Source organism: Cheilinus undulatus, linkage group 7 (genome assembly GCF_018320785.1).
Source record: "Cheilinus undulatus linkage group 7, ASM1832078v1, whole genome shotgun sequence".
Lineage (NCBI taxonomy): Eukaryota > Metazoa > Chordata > Actinopteri > Labriformes > Labridae > Cheilinus > Cheilinus undulatus.
The window spans coordinates 47,693,630-47,708,704 of record NC_054871.1 but is presented as its reverse complement, the minus strand read 5'-3'; the positions used below and the strand labels follow the sequence as shown (position 1 = coordinate 47,708,704).

Genomic DNA, 15,075 nt, shown 5'->3' with positions numbered 1-15,075 from the left:
CAGGAAATGGATGTGGCTTTATGGATGTGGCTCTCCTGATCATTCTCTAAGCTGACAGGAGGGTGGAACTTTCTTCCAAGCTGGGGGGGGGGCAACTGAACCTGGGGGCGGAGCTAACATGACATCATGAGGGGAAAATCTGAGAATGGCTTATTTTGGTACACATTTTCAGAAAGATCGAGAAAGAGAGGGGAGGAGGGGGTGGATGTTTCTGATTTTTGGGGATATTGTGAACATGTTGGGGGCACATATTTCCGTTAGAAAAGCCTGAAAAAGTGTATTGTGTATCATATGTGTCCTTTAAAACATTCTGTAATCAGATTTTCCAGGTCATCCTAACCCTTACCTTAACCCTTATCCACATCTAAACAGAGTTTTAATCTGATTTTTTTAGAAGGATTCTTAAATCGATGGCATCTCAGATGAAAGGTCACGCCTAATCTGGCTGGGAGAAGAGCAAGAGGATCTTTTCCACCAAGAAGAGCTTTTAATGAGTTCTTTGCTCTTCTTTCTCCAGTTCTGATAAAGCTGCTTCTATACCTTCATCCATGCTAATCCCTTTGCTTGTCACCATTGTTTACAGGCTTGCCGTACATCTTAAAGCTTTACAAGATGGATCTGCCTGATGAACTGGAGTCTGGACAATCCATCAGCTTTGCGTTGTTCTTGGTGACCTGCTGAACAAAACTCTGTGAGTGACTTCTGGGTCCTGAACCACCAGTTGGGAAACTGCTGTAAAAAACATCAGTTTTGTGGATATTTTTCAACATTTGATGAGAAGCACATGCTGACTGATAAATGACAGAGCCGCAAAGATCCCTACCACAGTAACATGCTTTATATCCTCCTATTTCACTCCATTAAAAATCCTTCAGTGCCTTTTAAATGTGGAAGTGCAACATTAAGATAGCCCATATTTCACAGGAATAATTGGTTGTCTTTTGAGTTTAGAAGATTAATTATTTGTGCTGACACTTGGTGACCGCAGTGTCCTATCCTGGACTCTGTAATAGCTCACTGATTGTTAATTGCACTCATTTATTCTTGTGTTTCCTTCATGCATCACTGTTCCCAGTGCAGACATATTTCACACGCAGCAGAACTGTCACTGGGTGTGAAACACGGTGAATGATGGAGATGTGAGTGGGTGGCCTCGGCCTGCACCTGGACGGTCCATCACACTGAGACGTCCTGTGAGATCCATCCCCTGACGTTTAATCACATTCACAGCCTGTGACACTGAACCTGACTGCAGCAGCAGAAACCCCTCCAACACAAACAGTATTATGTACATGAATTACTTCATATCCCAGCGTTGATGACCAAACTTTGTCTTTGTGTGAGAGTCAGAGGAAGAAGGAGAGTTTGATTTGTATTCAGATCACCTCCATGAACACTGACACATTATTACCCTCCTTCACACCTTGGTGATCTGATGATAGGAGCCAAAAGAAGAGGAGCTGTATTTTGCTGTCTCATGCCCTCACACAGATATGCTGTAACACTCACACACACGAGTGCAAGTTATCACCGATGACCTCGTACAGCACGTACGCAGTCAGAGCCATGACATGAACCCCTTTATCATCTCAGAGCAGAGATAACTCCAGTTTATGACCCACTTTATGCACAGATTCATGTTCAGCATTGAGGCTTGGTCCAGATCTGCATGACAAAACTTTAACCCTTTCTTAGTTGTAATGTATAACGATTATCTGTACATTTTAGGCTATCTTTGGGGGGCAAAATGTTCAAAACAGACTTATGTCTTATTCAATCATTATATAGAGCAGGGGTGTCAAACTCACGGCCCGGGGGCCAAATCCGGCCCCTGGATATTTGACTTTAATCTCATATTTTTACCTTTTAGATTAATAATTTAAAAATCTAAATCCTATTTAGACCTTTTAAAGTCATGATTTTGAGTTTTATCTCATGTTATAACCTTTTAGATTAATAATTTTAAAATCTAAATCCTATTATGACCTTTTAAAGTCATGATTTTGACTTTTATCTCATGTTTTGACCTTTTTCAATACCTTACTTTGACTTTTATCTATTTTTTTTACCTTCAAAACTCACGACTTTGAATTTTATTTCATATGTTGACTTTTAAAACTCATGAATTTGAAATTTAATCTTGTATTTTGACTTTTTCAACTCACAATTTTGATATTATCTCACATTTTGATTGTTAGATATCATGATTTTGAATTTTTCTCAGTTTTGCTGACCATTTCAACTCCTTACATTGACTTTTAGCTCATTTTTTACCCTTTAAACACATAATTTTGATTTTTTTTTCATATTTTGACTTAAAAATTATGGTTTCAGTATTCTATCTCATGTTTTGCCTTTTAAAAACATTATTTTGATTTTAAATATCATGTTTTTACCTTTAAAACTTGTATGTTTGCTTTTTATCTCAGATTTTAAGTTTTTAACTTATCGTGTACCTTTTAATCTCATAATCTTTAGGTTGACACTCAATGGTTAATGTTGACCCTGTTAGGCCCTCGGGTTAGACCCAAACTCAGAATCTGACCCCTGCTGTGATTGAGTTTGACACCCCTGATATAGAGTCATAGAAGTGCCATGAATTCATTCTGCTTTCAGTATTACATAGCTTTACCAGCAGGTCGTGGTTCTCTTGTAAAAAGTGTGTAAAGTTTTACAGCACCATTTCACACACCAGCTTTTAGCTAAAAAGACGTCAGTTGGCCCATCTCTTCTTGATACAACAGTTGAGCCGTTTTTTAGATTTGGCCTGGATCTGAGCACACTTGACTCCTGTTCTAAACTCAGCCAAAAATGTAAGAAAATTAGTGTTTGGTAGATTATTTCACTGCTGTAACAGTGCTTCTTGGTGATAAGTCTTATACAGTTGGAAAGCCTGTTTATTTCCCTTTTAAATGATGCCACATTTGTTAGGAACATGCATTAGTGGGATGAGCAGCAGAGCTGAGTATATTCGCTAAATGTTCTCTGCCAGTGCCAAACAGCTTACCCGCATTTGGAACGTCTGCACTGGACGTTAAGTTTGCAGGACAATATGGCCGACAGCTCTCCACCCAGACAATCGGACTGCACGCAGCCAGCCTCATAGGACCTCTACCCCACTGAGCACTTATGGGATCAGCTTGGGAGGGCTGTTAGTGCCCGAGCGACCAACACAACCACACTGGCTGACTTAAAACAAATGCTGGTTGAAGAATGGGATGCCATCCCACAGCAGTGTGTGACCAGGCTGGTGACCAGCATGAGGAGGAGGTGCCAGGCTGTGGCTGTGTATGGTTCTTCAACTCGCTACTAAGTCTCCTGTTAAATGAATAAATGATTAAATTGCCAATATGTCTTGTTCCTTCAGACTTCAATCATCCAATCCACCAAACAAGAGTCACTGGCAGAATAAGCTGTTTGGCATTGGCAGAGAAGTTCTAGAAAATATACTCAGCTCTGCTGCTCATCCCTCAAACACATCTTCCTTACAAATGTAGCACCATCTAAAAGGGAAATAAACAGACTTTCCTATGACATAAGATTACCTGCCAATAAGCACTGTAACAACAAAGAAATGATCTAACACTAATTTCCTTAGCTTTGTGCCATGTGTAGCCTTATTAATGTTGAGGTAAATAAAGAGGTCAAATGTGATGAAGAGAAATGCTAATGTTTTGTCTTTAAATTTTCATCTTTTACAGTGTAGTTTTCCCATAATTCACTTCATACTGCCAGATCTTTCACAGTCATTATAATCTGCTTCTTCTCTTCTTCTGAGCTAATATTTTTCCTTTAAATTGACTCCGTAAAAATGAATCACAATGAGGATAACTGGCACTGAAATTTGGTCTTCTTGATGAAACGGATACTAAACTCCTGCAGGAATCCTCATAGCTTACCCATAATCTGTTATCTGGTACATTAGAGACTTCTACATGAACCTGACCTTTTATCAAGAGACTTGAACTGGCGGGCACACCCACGGTTCGACATTATCAAGACATTTTTGACCTTAAGACTCCCTGAACTCTAGATGACCCTTCCAGCTAAAAGCATTGACTTTTATCCACACAGACGGTGTATACTGTCTTCAAAGTACTCAATGTAAATGCACACTTTTATAAATATGTGGTCTGCATGGCCTATGCATGTGCACAATAAGAATGCTAGATCCAGTTGGGATCAAATTAAGTCTAAAAGTGCAAAGGCTTGACTTTGTATCAAATAAATGGCACTTAAGGAAGCGGCGTGTTTGACTCACTCATAAAGAGCTCAGGGATCTGCTTATTCTCATTCTCATTAATTCTACACAAATCAGAAAGACAACAAAAAACAAATGAATCAAAAGACCCTAGCAGTGATTAGTTCCCTCCATTTACAACAACAGATTAAAAAATGTTGAATCTATGGCTCCAATCAGTCATCAAGTTCATTCTCCAACCCCATATGGTCAGATTGCCTCAACATTAAAGTGTTTAAATCCCTCCTTAAACCTCAAAGAACTCTAAAAATCAGATGATTAAGTCACATTACATTAAGTGTCGTGGGGTCAGTCTATCATTTCATTTCTTTTCTCCCTTTGGAGACAGAGTCTGAAAAATAACACCACATATTTGACCTTTAAACTCACTGAACTCTACACAACCCTTAGTGTACTGCTGGGAAATTATTCAAGTATGGACTTCATTTATGATTTTGGCTCCCCACAATTCTGAAAACAAGGTACAGTGCAGTCGGAAAGTATTCAGACCCCCTTCACTTTTTCAGTTTTGTTACGTTGCAGTCTGATGCTACAGTAAGCATCAGACCCCTTGCAGAAAGGCTTAATATTTAGCTCAGGTTCCTCCTGCTTTCTCTGGGTCTTTGCTGAGATGAGAGCTAAAACAAGTGCACAGTGCAAACGCCAAATGGGCTTTCATGTGTTTTGCACTGAGGAGAGCTTTCTGTCTATCCACTCTGCCATAAAGCCCACGTCGATGGAGGGCTGCAGTGATGGTTGTCCTTCTGGACCTTTGTCCCACCTCCACACGAGATCTCTGGAGATCAGTCAGAGTGACCATCAGGTTCTTGGTCTCCTCTCACTCTAAGGCCCTTCTCCCCTGATTGCTCAGTTTGGCTTGGCAACCAGATCTTGGAAGAGTCCTGGTTGTGCCGGACTTCTTCCATTTGAGAATTACGGTGGCCACTGTGCTCTAAGGAACCTTCAGTGCAGCAGAATTTTTTTAAGCTTTCCCAGAAAGCCTGTCAACAGTCCAGTCTCTGAGCTCTCATGGTTCGGTTCAATTTACCACAGGTGGACTCCAACCGAGGTATAGAAACATCTCAGTAAAGATCAAGAGAAATGAGAGAAACCTGAGCAAAAATCAAGTGTTATTGCAAAGAGTCATTCTTACGACAATGTGATATTTCAGATTTATTATTTATAATAAATATTCAAACGTTTCTGAAATTCTGTTCATGACAGAGTGTATAAGAATAAAAATGATTTTTTAAACTGTAGCATCATGCTGCAACATAAACTTTTCCAATCACCCTGTAATTAAGATAAAACAATGACTACTGCATGCCCTGTTGGGCTCATTTTGTTAATAGATTTAGTCCTTTGTGGTTAATGTTCCAGTGTTTGTTAATAATAAAATAGAGGACGTCAAGACTTCCTTAGAAATCATGGTACATTTACTATATCCACACGCTTGAATGTTATACCTCAGGAATGCTTAGAACACTTAGGTCAAAGGTCAAGGTTATTAGGCCTCTCATCCCCCCCGAATGTAAGCATGATATCTCACAAACATTTTGAGGGATTTTCTTGATAGGCTGAATCCTAAATTCCACCCTCACTGACTCACAGACTTTGAGACATGTTTCTGGGAAGTATGCGAGTGCTCGGTGTTATCCCAGTATGAAATCATCAAGTCTGTGAGGGCTCTGATGTAGACCTCTCAGTGGTAAATTACTCACTCTCTAGAAGTCTTCATGTCTGCAGACTTTCCTCGGGACTTACCCGGAGTTCACTGTAAGTTTGAGGACATGAAAGATGTGACTCTTCAGCCCCTGTTAGACATAAACAAATGCTGAAGCATCCAATGAAAAAAACAAGGCGTGCATGTTATGGGAAACAAAATAAGACAAAAATGATAATAATCAGTCAAGTCCACTGATTTTGTTTTTCTTTACTGCATGTTTGAAGAGCTGTCTGTCTTCACCAAGTGTTTATATTCTGATGGCTTCTGCATCGTCTCAGCAGTAAGATCAAGCTCCTTCAGCTCCTGAATGGCTCTTCATTTTTAGTACTGTCTTGCTGAAATAGTCAAGGCCTTCTCTGAAATCCAGATGTCGTCTGGATGGGAGCATAATTGTAAAACCTCTTTCTACTTTTCAGCATTGACAGTGCCTTTTCAGAAGAGTAATCTGCCCACACCACAGGCCCTAATGCAACCCAATACCATCAGAGTTGCAGGCTTTTGCCCTGTGCCAGGATAACAAAGCTGGATTGTCCCTCTCTGCTTTAGTCTGCATGACACAGTGTCTGTGGTTTTCCAAAAAGAAATTCACATTTTGATTCATCTGACCACAGAACAGTTTTCCATTTTGCCTCAGTCTAGGCTCTATACTGAGCATCAGGCGGCTGTGGTTCAGGAAGTAGAGGTGGTTTGATCCCCAGATCATGTTGATGTGTGCTTGATCAAGACACTTAACCCCAGTTTGCTCCCACTGCTTCCTCGGTGGTGTATAAATGGGTATGGGTGTGTTTGAATGGGATTAGCTAATACTGATGGCCAATTCTCCAGCAACCTCTGGCATCAGTGTGTGAATGTGGAGTGAATGGGTGTGAAAAGGGAAAGAGTAACCTGCCTTGTGAAGAGCATGGCGGCCTTTCTGGATGGTGTTCACATATGGCTTCTCTTTGCACAATTCAGCTTTAACATGCGTTAGTGGATACCATGGCCAACTGTGTTGACAGACGATGATTTCTGGAAGTGTTCCTGAGCCCATGCAGTGATTTCCAGTCCGGAATAACAGCCGTTTTTAATGTAGTGCTGCCTGAGGGCCCCAAGATCACCAGGATCCAGTATGACCTTCACCCTTGCTCACAGAGGTTTCTCCATATTCTCTGAATATTTTGATGATATTATGGACTGTAGATGGTGGGATAGTCAAAGTCTTTGCAATTGTACGTTAAGGAACATTTTTCTGAAATTGTTTTGGACCTTGTAGATGCAGTTTTTCGCAGATTAGTGGATCTCTGCTCATCTTTACTGCTTAGAGACTCTGCCCCTGTAAAATGCTCCTTTTTAACTCCATATAACAAGATGCTCCTCCAGCTTCTGCGTATCACTGATTTTTTCAGGTATCTGCTGCCCTGTCCCTAGTTTTTGACATTTGGTGCTGCCATTAAATTCCAAACGAGAATATTTTTTTCAAGAAATTATAAAATATCTTAGTTTCAACATCTGATATGTTGTTTATGACAACAAGGTGAATGTTCTGGAGTGGTCAAGTCAAACCCTAACCTTGCAAAGCAGATGGATTCGCCCTTTTCCTTGTTTCTCACTGGTGAATCCATCTTGCAAAGCTCCTGTCTGAACCGTTATGGCCCGGTTAAAAAGTGACAGGACCAATCAGTGACGAGGGGCAGTACTTTCAAGTGAGGAGTCGTGACGTAAGCAAGCAGCAACAAGAGACCAGTGCAATTATAGCAGAAGACATTGGCGTGGATGCTGCTAAAACATCAGTTTTATCAGAACTTGACGGCATTTCTTCAGTAAAAGAAGAACAAAGAACAGTACTGAGTTGTTTTGTCTTTTTAAAAACTACAAAAGTCGTGTACTGACATGTCTACAGTCACCATGGTTTGTGTTATGCAGTTCCCTATGGAGTTTAGTCCATGGTGGGGGCGCATCTCATTATTGGCCACGTCACATGTTTTGTTGCTCTGATTGGCCCATAAAGGTGTGACAGACAAAACGTTCATCCAATACCAGTTTTTTTTCCAAACCAATTACAACCACGTAAGACCACTTTTTTTTCAAAGACCTTTCCCAAATGCTGTGTATGAATGGTTTACCAGATGGATGTGTGAAACAAATCCATCTGGTGTGTCAGGTTAGTCAGAGCCTAGACCTCAATCTAAAAGAGAATTAATGGCTGGACTTTAAAAGACCTGCTTACGCCTGATGCCCGATGGGGCAGCAGGTTGAAGTCACAGCAGGTTGAAATCTGTGCTGTATGCCAGTTTTCAAAGGCTTAGGTTGATAACCAAATTGAAGTATTTCAGAGCTTCTTGACAGTGCATCTAAGGGACCAGTCACAGCAATTGTCTGTATGAACAGTCCCACAATGTAATCCAACAATGATTTGACTCCAAAAATGAAATTTGGTGGAATTTTGGTGTTCTGAAAAGCACTGTTTTGAGGCTCGTTGGTCTAGTGGTATGATTCTCGCTTCGGGTGCGAGAGGTCCCGGGTTCAAATCCCGGACGAGCCCGAGCATTGTCTGTCTGGGGTGCTCTTTGCAAGGTCCTTGCTGATTGGGCCCACCATGGAAATGCCTTCTCAAGCTCCAGCCTAGTCTCCTTAATCTGCCAATGCTGGTGTTTCCTGGAATGGCACTTTGCAAATGTGTTATGTCTTCTTTACCTCGTTGCAGGTTGAAATCTGTGCTGTATGCCAGTTATCAAAGCCTTAAATTGAAGACCAAATTGAAGCATTTCAGACCTTCTTGACAGTGCATCTAAGGGACCAGTCACAGCAATTACCTGTATGAATCTTCTCTGGATGTAATCCAACAATGATGTGAATGAAAAAAAAGAGATTTGTTCCAATTTTGGTGTCCTTAAAAATGACACTTTGTGGCTCGTTGGTCTAGGGGTATGATTCTCGCTTTGGGTGCGAGAGGTCCCGGGTTCAAATCCCGGACGAGCCCGAGCATTGTCTGTCTGGGGTGCTCTTTGCAAGGTCCTTGCTGATTGGGCCCACCATGGAAATGCCTTCTCAAGCTCCAGCCTAGTCTCCTTAATCTGCCAATGCTGGTGTTTCCTTGAATGGCACTTTGCAAGTGTGTTATGTCTTCTTTACCTCGTTGCAGGTTGAAATCTGTGCTGTATGCCAGTTTTCAAAGCCTTAAATTGAAGACCAATTTGAAGCATTTCAGACCTTCTTGACAGTGCATCTAAGGGACCAGTCACAGCAATTACCTGTATGAATCTTCTCTGGATGTAATCCAACAATGATGTGAATGAATAAAAAGAGATTTGTTCCAATTTTGGTGTCCTTAAAAATGACACTTTGTGGCTCGTTGGTCTAGGGGTATGATTCTTGCTTTGGGTGCAAGAGGTCCCGGGTTCAAATCCCGGACGAGCCCAAGCATTGTCTGTCTGGGCTGCTCTTTGCAAGGTCCTTGCTGATTGGGCCCACCATGGAAATGCCTTCTCAAGCTCCAGCCTAGTGTCCTTAATCTGCCAATGCTGGTGTTTCCTTGAAAGGCACTTTGCAAATGTGTTATGTCTTCTTTACCTCGTTGCAGGTTAAAATCTGTGCTGTATGCCAGTTTTCAAAGCCTTAAATTGAAGACCAAATTGAAGCATTTCAAAACTTTCTTGGCAATGCATTCAAGGGACCAGTCACAGCAATTACCTGTATGAATCTTCTCTGGATGTAATCCAACAATGATGTGAATGAAAAAAAAGAGATTTGTTCCAATTTTGGTGTCCTTAAAAATGACACTTTGTGGCTCGTTGGTCTAGGGGTATGATTCTCGCTTTGGGTGCGAGAGGTCCCGGGTTCAAATCCCGGACGAGCCCGAGCATTGTCTGTCTGGGCTGCTCTTTGCAAGGTCCTTGCTGATTGGGCCCACCATGGAAATGCCTTCTCAAGCTCCAGCCTAGTCTCCTTAATCTGCCAATGCTGGTGTTTCCTTGAATGGCACTTTGCAAATGTGTTATGTCTTCTTTACCTCGTTGCAGGTTGAAATCTGTGCTGTATGCCAGTTTTCAAAGCCTTAAATTGAAGACCAAATTGAAGCATTTCAAAACTTTCTTGGCAATGCATTCAAGGGACCAGTCACAGCAATTACCTGTATGAATCTTCTCTGGATGTAATCCAACAATGATGTGAATGAAACAAAAGAGATTTGTTCCAATTTTGGTGTCCTTAAAAATGACACTTTGTGGCTCGTTGGTCTAGGGGTATGATTCTTGCTTTGGGTGCGAGAGGTCCCGGGTTCAAATCCCGGACGAGCCCGAGCATTGTCTGTCTGGGGTGCTCTTTGCAAGGTCCTTGCTGATTGGGCCCACCATGGAAATGCCTTCTCAAGCTCCAGCCTAGTCTCCTTAATCTGCCAATGCTGGTGTTTCCTTGAATGGCACTTTGCAAATGTGTTATGTCTTCTTTACCTCGTTGCAGGTTGAAATCTGTGCTGTATGCCAGTTTTCAAAGCCTTAAATTGAAGACCAAATTGAAGCATTTCAGACCTTCTTGACAGTGCATCTAAGGGACCAGTCACAGCAATTACCTGTATGAATCTTCTCTGGATGTAATCCAACAATGATGTGAATGAATAAAAAGAGATTTGTTCCAATTTTGGTGTCCTTAAAAATGACACTTTGTGGCTCGTTGGTCTAGGGGTATGATTCTTGCTTTGGGTGCAAGAGGTCCCAGGTTCAAATCCCGGACGAGCCCGAGCATTGTCTGTCTGGGCTGCTCTTTGCAAGGTCCTTGCTGATTGGGCCCAACATGGAAATGCCTTCTCAAGCTCCAGCCTAGTCTCCTTAATCTGCCAATGCTGGTGTTTCCTTGAATGGCACTTTGCAAATGTGTTATGTCTTCTTTACCTCGTTGCAGGTTGAAATCTGTGCTGTATGCCAGTTTTCAAAGCCTTAAATTGAAGACCAAATTGAAGCATTTCAAAACTTTCTTGGCAATGCATTCAAGGGACCAGTCACAGCAATTACCTGTATGAATCTTCTCTGGATGTAATCCAACAATGATGTGAATGAAACAAAAGAGATTTGATCCAATTTTGGTGTCCTTAAAAATGACACTTTGTGGCTCGTTGGTCTAGGGGTATGATTCTTGCTTTGGGTGCGAGAGGTCCCGGGTTCAAATCCCGGACGAGCCCGAGCATTGTCTGTCTGGGGCGCTCTTTGCAAGGTCCTTGCTGATTGGGCCCACCATGGAAATGCCTTCTCAAGCTCCAGCCTAGTCTCCTTAATCTGCCAATGCTGGTGTTTCCTTGAAAGGCACTTTGCAAATGTGTTATGTCTTCTTTACCTCGTTGCAGGTTAAAATCTGTGCTGTATGCCAGTTTTCAAAGCCTTAAATTGAAGACCAAATTGAAGCATTTCAAAACTTTCTTGGCAATGCATTCAAGGGACCAGTCACAGCAATTACCTGTATGAATCTTCTCTGGATGTAATCCAACAATGATGTGAATGAAAAAAAAGAGATTTGTTCCAATTTTGGTGTCCTTAAAAATGACACTTTGTGGCTCGTTGGTCTAGGGGTATGATTCTCGCTTTGGGTGCGAGAGGTCCCGGGTTCAAATCCCGGACGAGCCCGAGCATTGTCTGTCTGGGCTGCTCTTTGCAAGGTCCTTGCTGATTGGGCCCACCATGGAAATGCCTTCTCAAGCTCCAGCCTAGTCTCCTTAATCTGCCAATGCTGGTGTTTCCTTGAATGGCACTTTGCAAATGTGTTATGTCTTCTTTACCTCGTTGCAGGTTGAAATCTGTGCTGTATGCCAGTTTTCAAAGCCTTAAATTGAAGACCAAATTGAAGCATTTCAAAACTTTCTTGGCAATGCATTCAAGGGACCAGTCACAGCAATTACCTGTATGAATCTTCTCTGGATGTAATCCAACAATGATGTGAATGAAACAAAAGAGATTTGTTCCAATTTTGGTGTCCTTAAAAATGACACTTTGTGGCTCGTTGGTCTAGGGGTATGATTCTCGCTTTGGGTGCGAGAGGTCCCGGGTTCAAATCCCGGACGAGCCCGAGCATTGTCTGTCTGGGGTGCTCTTTGCAAGGTCCTTGCTGATTGGGCCCACCATGGAAATGCCTTCTCAAGCTCCAGCCTAGTCTCCTTAATCTGCCAATGCTGGTGTTTCCTTGAATGGCACTTTGCAAATGTGTTATGTCTTCTTTACCTCGTTGCAGGTTGAAATCTGTGCTGTATGCCAGTTTTCAAAGCCTTAAATTGAAGACCAAATTGAAGCATTTCAGACCTTCTTGACAGTGCATTCAAGGGACCAGTCACAGCAATTACCTGTATGAATCTTCTCTGGATGTAATCCAACAATGATGTGAATGAAAAAAGAGATTTGTTCCAATTTTGGTGTCCTTAAAAATGACACTTTGTGGCTCGTTGGTCTAGGGGTATGATTCTTGCTTTGGGTAGAGGTCCCGGTTCAAATCCCGGACGAGCCCGAGCATTGTCTGTCTGGGCGCTCTTTGCAAGGTCCTTGCTGATTGGGCCCACATGGAAATGCCTTCTCAAGCTCCAGCCTAGTCTCCTTAATCTGCCAATGCTGGTGTTTCCTTGAATGGCACTTTGCAAATGTGTTATGTCTTCTTTACCTCGTTGCAGGTTGAAATCTGTGCTGTATGCCAGTTTTCAAAGCCTTAAATTGAAGACCAAATTGAAGCATTTCAAAACTTTCTTGGCAATGCATTCAAGGGACCAGTCACAGCAATTACCTGTATGAATCTTCTCTGGATGTAATCCAACAATGATGTGAATGAAAAAAAAGAGATTTGTTCCAATTTTGGTGTCCTTAAAAATGACACTTTGTGGCTCGTTGGTCTAGGGGTATGACTCTTGCTTTAAAAGTAGAGGTCCCGGGTTCAAATCCCGGACGAGCCCGAGCATTGTCTGTCTGGGGCGCTCTTTGCAAGGTCCTTGCTGATTGGGCCCACCATGGAAATGCCTTCTCAAGCTCCAGCCTAGTCTCCTTAATCTGCTAATGCTGGTGTTTCCTTGAATGGCACTTTGCAAATGTGTTATGTCTTCTTTACCTCGTTGCAGGTTGAAATCTGTGCTGTATGCCAGTTTTCAAAGCCTTAAATTGAAGACCAAATTGAAGCATTTCAAAACTTTCTTGGCAATGCATTCAAGGGACCAGTCACAGCAATTACCTGTATGAATCTTCTCTGGATGTAATCCAACAATGATGTGAATGAAAAAAAAGAGATTTGTTCCAATTTTGGTGTCCTTAAAAATGACACTTTGTGGCTCGTTGGTCTAGGGGTATGATTCTCGCTTTGGGTGCGAGAGGTCCCGGGTTCAAATCCCAGACGAGCCCGAGCATTGTCTGTCTGGGGCGCTCTTTGCAAGGTCCTTGCTGATTGGGCCCACCATGGAAATGCCTTCTCAAGCTCCAGCCTAGTCTCCTTAATCTGCCAATGCTGGTGTTTCCTTGAATGGCACTTTGCAAATGTGTTATGTCTTCTTTACCTCGTTGCAGGTTGAAATCTGTGCTGTATGCCAGTTTTCAAAGCCTTAAATTGAAGACCAAATTGAAGCATTTCAAAACTTTCTTGGCAATGCATTCAAGGGACCAGTCACAGCAATTACCTGTATGAATCTTCTCTGGATGTAATCCAACAATGATGTGAATGAAAAAAAAGAGATTTGTTCCAATTTTGGTGTCCTTAAAAATGACACTTTGTGGCTCGTTGGTCTAGGGGTATGATTCTCGCTTTGGGTGCAAGAGGTCCCGGTTCAAATCCCGACGAGCCCGAGCATTGTCTGTCTGGGGCGCTCTTTGCAAGGTCCTTGCTGATTGGGCCCACCATGGAAATGCCTTCTCAAGCTCCAGCCTAGTCTCCTTAATCTGCCAATGCTGGTGTTTCCTTGAATGGCACTTCATGAAGGTTATGTCTTCTTTACCTCGTTGCAGGTTGAAATCTGTGCTGTATGCCAGTTTTCAAAGCCTTAAATTGAAGACCAAATTGAAGCATTTCAAAACTTTCTTGGCAATGCATTCAAGGGACCAGTCACAGCAATTACCTGTATGAATCTTCTCTGGATGTAATCCAACAATGATGTGAATGAAAAAAAAGAGATTTGTTCCAATTTTGGTGTCCTTAAAAATGACACTTTGTGGCTCGTTGGTCTAGGGGTATGATTCTCGCTTTGGGTGCAAGAGGTCCCGGGTTCAAATCCCGGACGAGCCCGAGCATTGTCTGTCTGGGGCGCTCTTTGCAAGGTCCTTGCTGATTGGGCCCACCATGGAAATGCCTTCTCAAGCTCCAGCCTAGTCTCCTTAATCTGCCAGTGCTGGTGTTTCCTTGAATGGCACTTCATGAAGGTTGTGTGTCCACTCTTTAGCTCTTTGCAGATTAAAATCTGTGACATATGACAGTTTTCAAAGCCTTAAATTGAGGACCAAATTGAAGCATTTCAAAACTTTCTTGGCAATGCATTCAAGGGACCAGTCACAGCAATTACCTGTATGAATCTTCTCTGGATGTAATCCAACAATGATGTGAATGAAAAAAAAGAGATTTGTTCCAATTTTGGTGTCCTTAAAAATGACACTTTGTGGCTCGTTGGTCTAGGGGTATGATTCTCGCTTTGGGTGCAAGAGGTCCCGGGTTCAAATCCCGGACGAGCCCGAGCATTGTCTGTCTGGGGCGCTCTTTGCAAGGTCCTTGCTGATTGGGCCCACCATGGAAATGCCTTCTCAAGCTCCAGCCTAGTCTCCTTAATCTGCCAGTGCTGGTGTTTCCTTGAATGGCACTTCATGAAGGTTGTGTGTCCACTCTTTAGCTCTTTGCAGATTAAAATCTGGGACATATGACAGTTTTCAAAGCCTTAAATTGAGGACCAAATTGAAGCATTTCAAAACTTTCTTGGCAATGCATTCAAGGGACCAGTCACAGCAATTACCTGTATGAATCTTCTCTCGATGTAATCCAACAATGATGTAAATAAAAAAAAAAGAGATTTGTTCCAATTTTGGTGTCCTGAAAAATGACACTTTGTGGCTCGTTGGTCTAGGGGTATGATTTTCGCTATGGGTGCGAGAGGTCCCGGGTTTTCCTGTCTCTGTCTGGGGTGCTTTTTGCAATG

General features: G+C 42.3%; 13 non-coding genes across 13 annotated transcripts; all 13 read left to right on the top strand.

Moving 5' to 3' along the window:
- Positions 1-8,415: 8,415 nt before the first annotated feature.
- Positions 8,416-8,487, top strand: trnap-cgg. Its single transcript has one exon. It is a non-coding gene; the product is annotated as a tRNA-Pro (tRNA).
- Positions 8,488-8,853: 366 nt separating this feature from the next.
- trnap-ugg lies at positions 8,854-8,925 on the top strand. Its single transcript has one exon. It is a non-coding gene; the product is annotated as a tRNA-Pro (tRNA).
- A 366-nt stretch (positions 8,926-9,291) lies between these two features.
- On the top strand, positions 9,292-9,363 carry trnap-ugg. The gene has a single exon. It is a non-coding gene; the product is annotated as a tRNA-Pro (tRNA).
- A 367-nt stretch (positions 9,364-9,730) lies between these two features.
- trnap-ugg lies at positions 9,731-9,802 on the top strand. Its single transcript has one exon. It is a non-coding gene; the product is annotated as a tRNA-Pro (tRNA).
- A 367-nt stretch (positions 9,803-10,169) lies between these two features.
- On the top strand, positions 10,170-10,241 carry trnap-ugg. Its single transcript has one exon. It is a non-coding gene; the product is annotated as a tRNA-Pro (tRNA).
- Positions 10,242-10,607: 366 nt separating this feature from the next.
- Positions 10,608-10,679, top strand: trnap-ugg. Its single transcript has one exon. It is a non-coding gene; the product is annotated as a tRNA-Pro (tRNA).
- Positions 10,680-11,046: 367 nt separating this feature from the next.
- On the top strand, positions 11,047-11,118 carry trnap-ugg. The gene has a single exon. It is a non-coding gene; the product is annotated as a tRNA-Pro (tRNA).
- Positions 11,119-11,485: 367 nt separating this feature from the next.
- On the top strand, positions 11,486-11,557 carry trnap-ugg. The gene has a single exon. It is a non-coding gene; the product is annotated as a tRNA-Pro (tRNA).
- A 367-nt stretch (positions 11,558-11,924) lies between these two features.
- trnap-ugg lies at positions 11,925-11,996 on the top strand. Its single transcript has one exon. It is a non-coding gene; the product is annotated as a tRNA-Pro (tRNA).
- Positions 11,997-12,793: 797 nt separating this feature from the next.
- On the top strand, positions 12,794-12,864 carry trnal-uaa. The gene has a single exon. It is a non-coding gene; the product is annotated as a tRNA-Leu (tRNA).
- A 367-nt stretch (positions 12,865-13,231) lies between these two features.
- On the top strand, positions 13,232-13,303 carry trnap-ugg. Its single transcript has one exon. It is a non-coding gene; the product is annotated as a tRNA-Pro (tRNA).
- Positions 13,304-14,105: 802 nt separating this feature from the next.
- trnap-ugg lies at positions 14,106-14,177 on the top strand. The gene has a single exon. It is a non-coding gene; the product is annotated as a tRNA-Pro (tRNA).
- A 369-nt stretch (positions 14,178-14,546) lies between these two features.
- On the top strand, positions 14,547-14,618 carry trnap-ugg. The gene has a single exon. It is a non-coding gene; the product is annotated as a tRNA-Pro (tRNA).
- Positions 14,619-15,075: the final 457 nt, after the last annotated feature.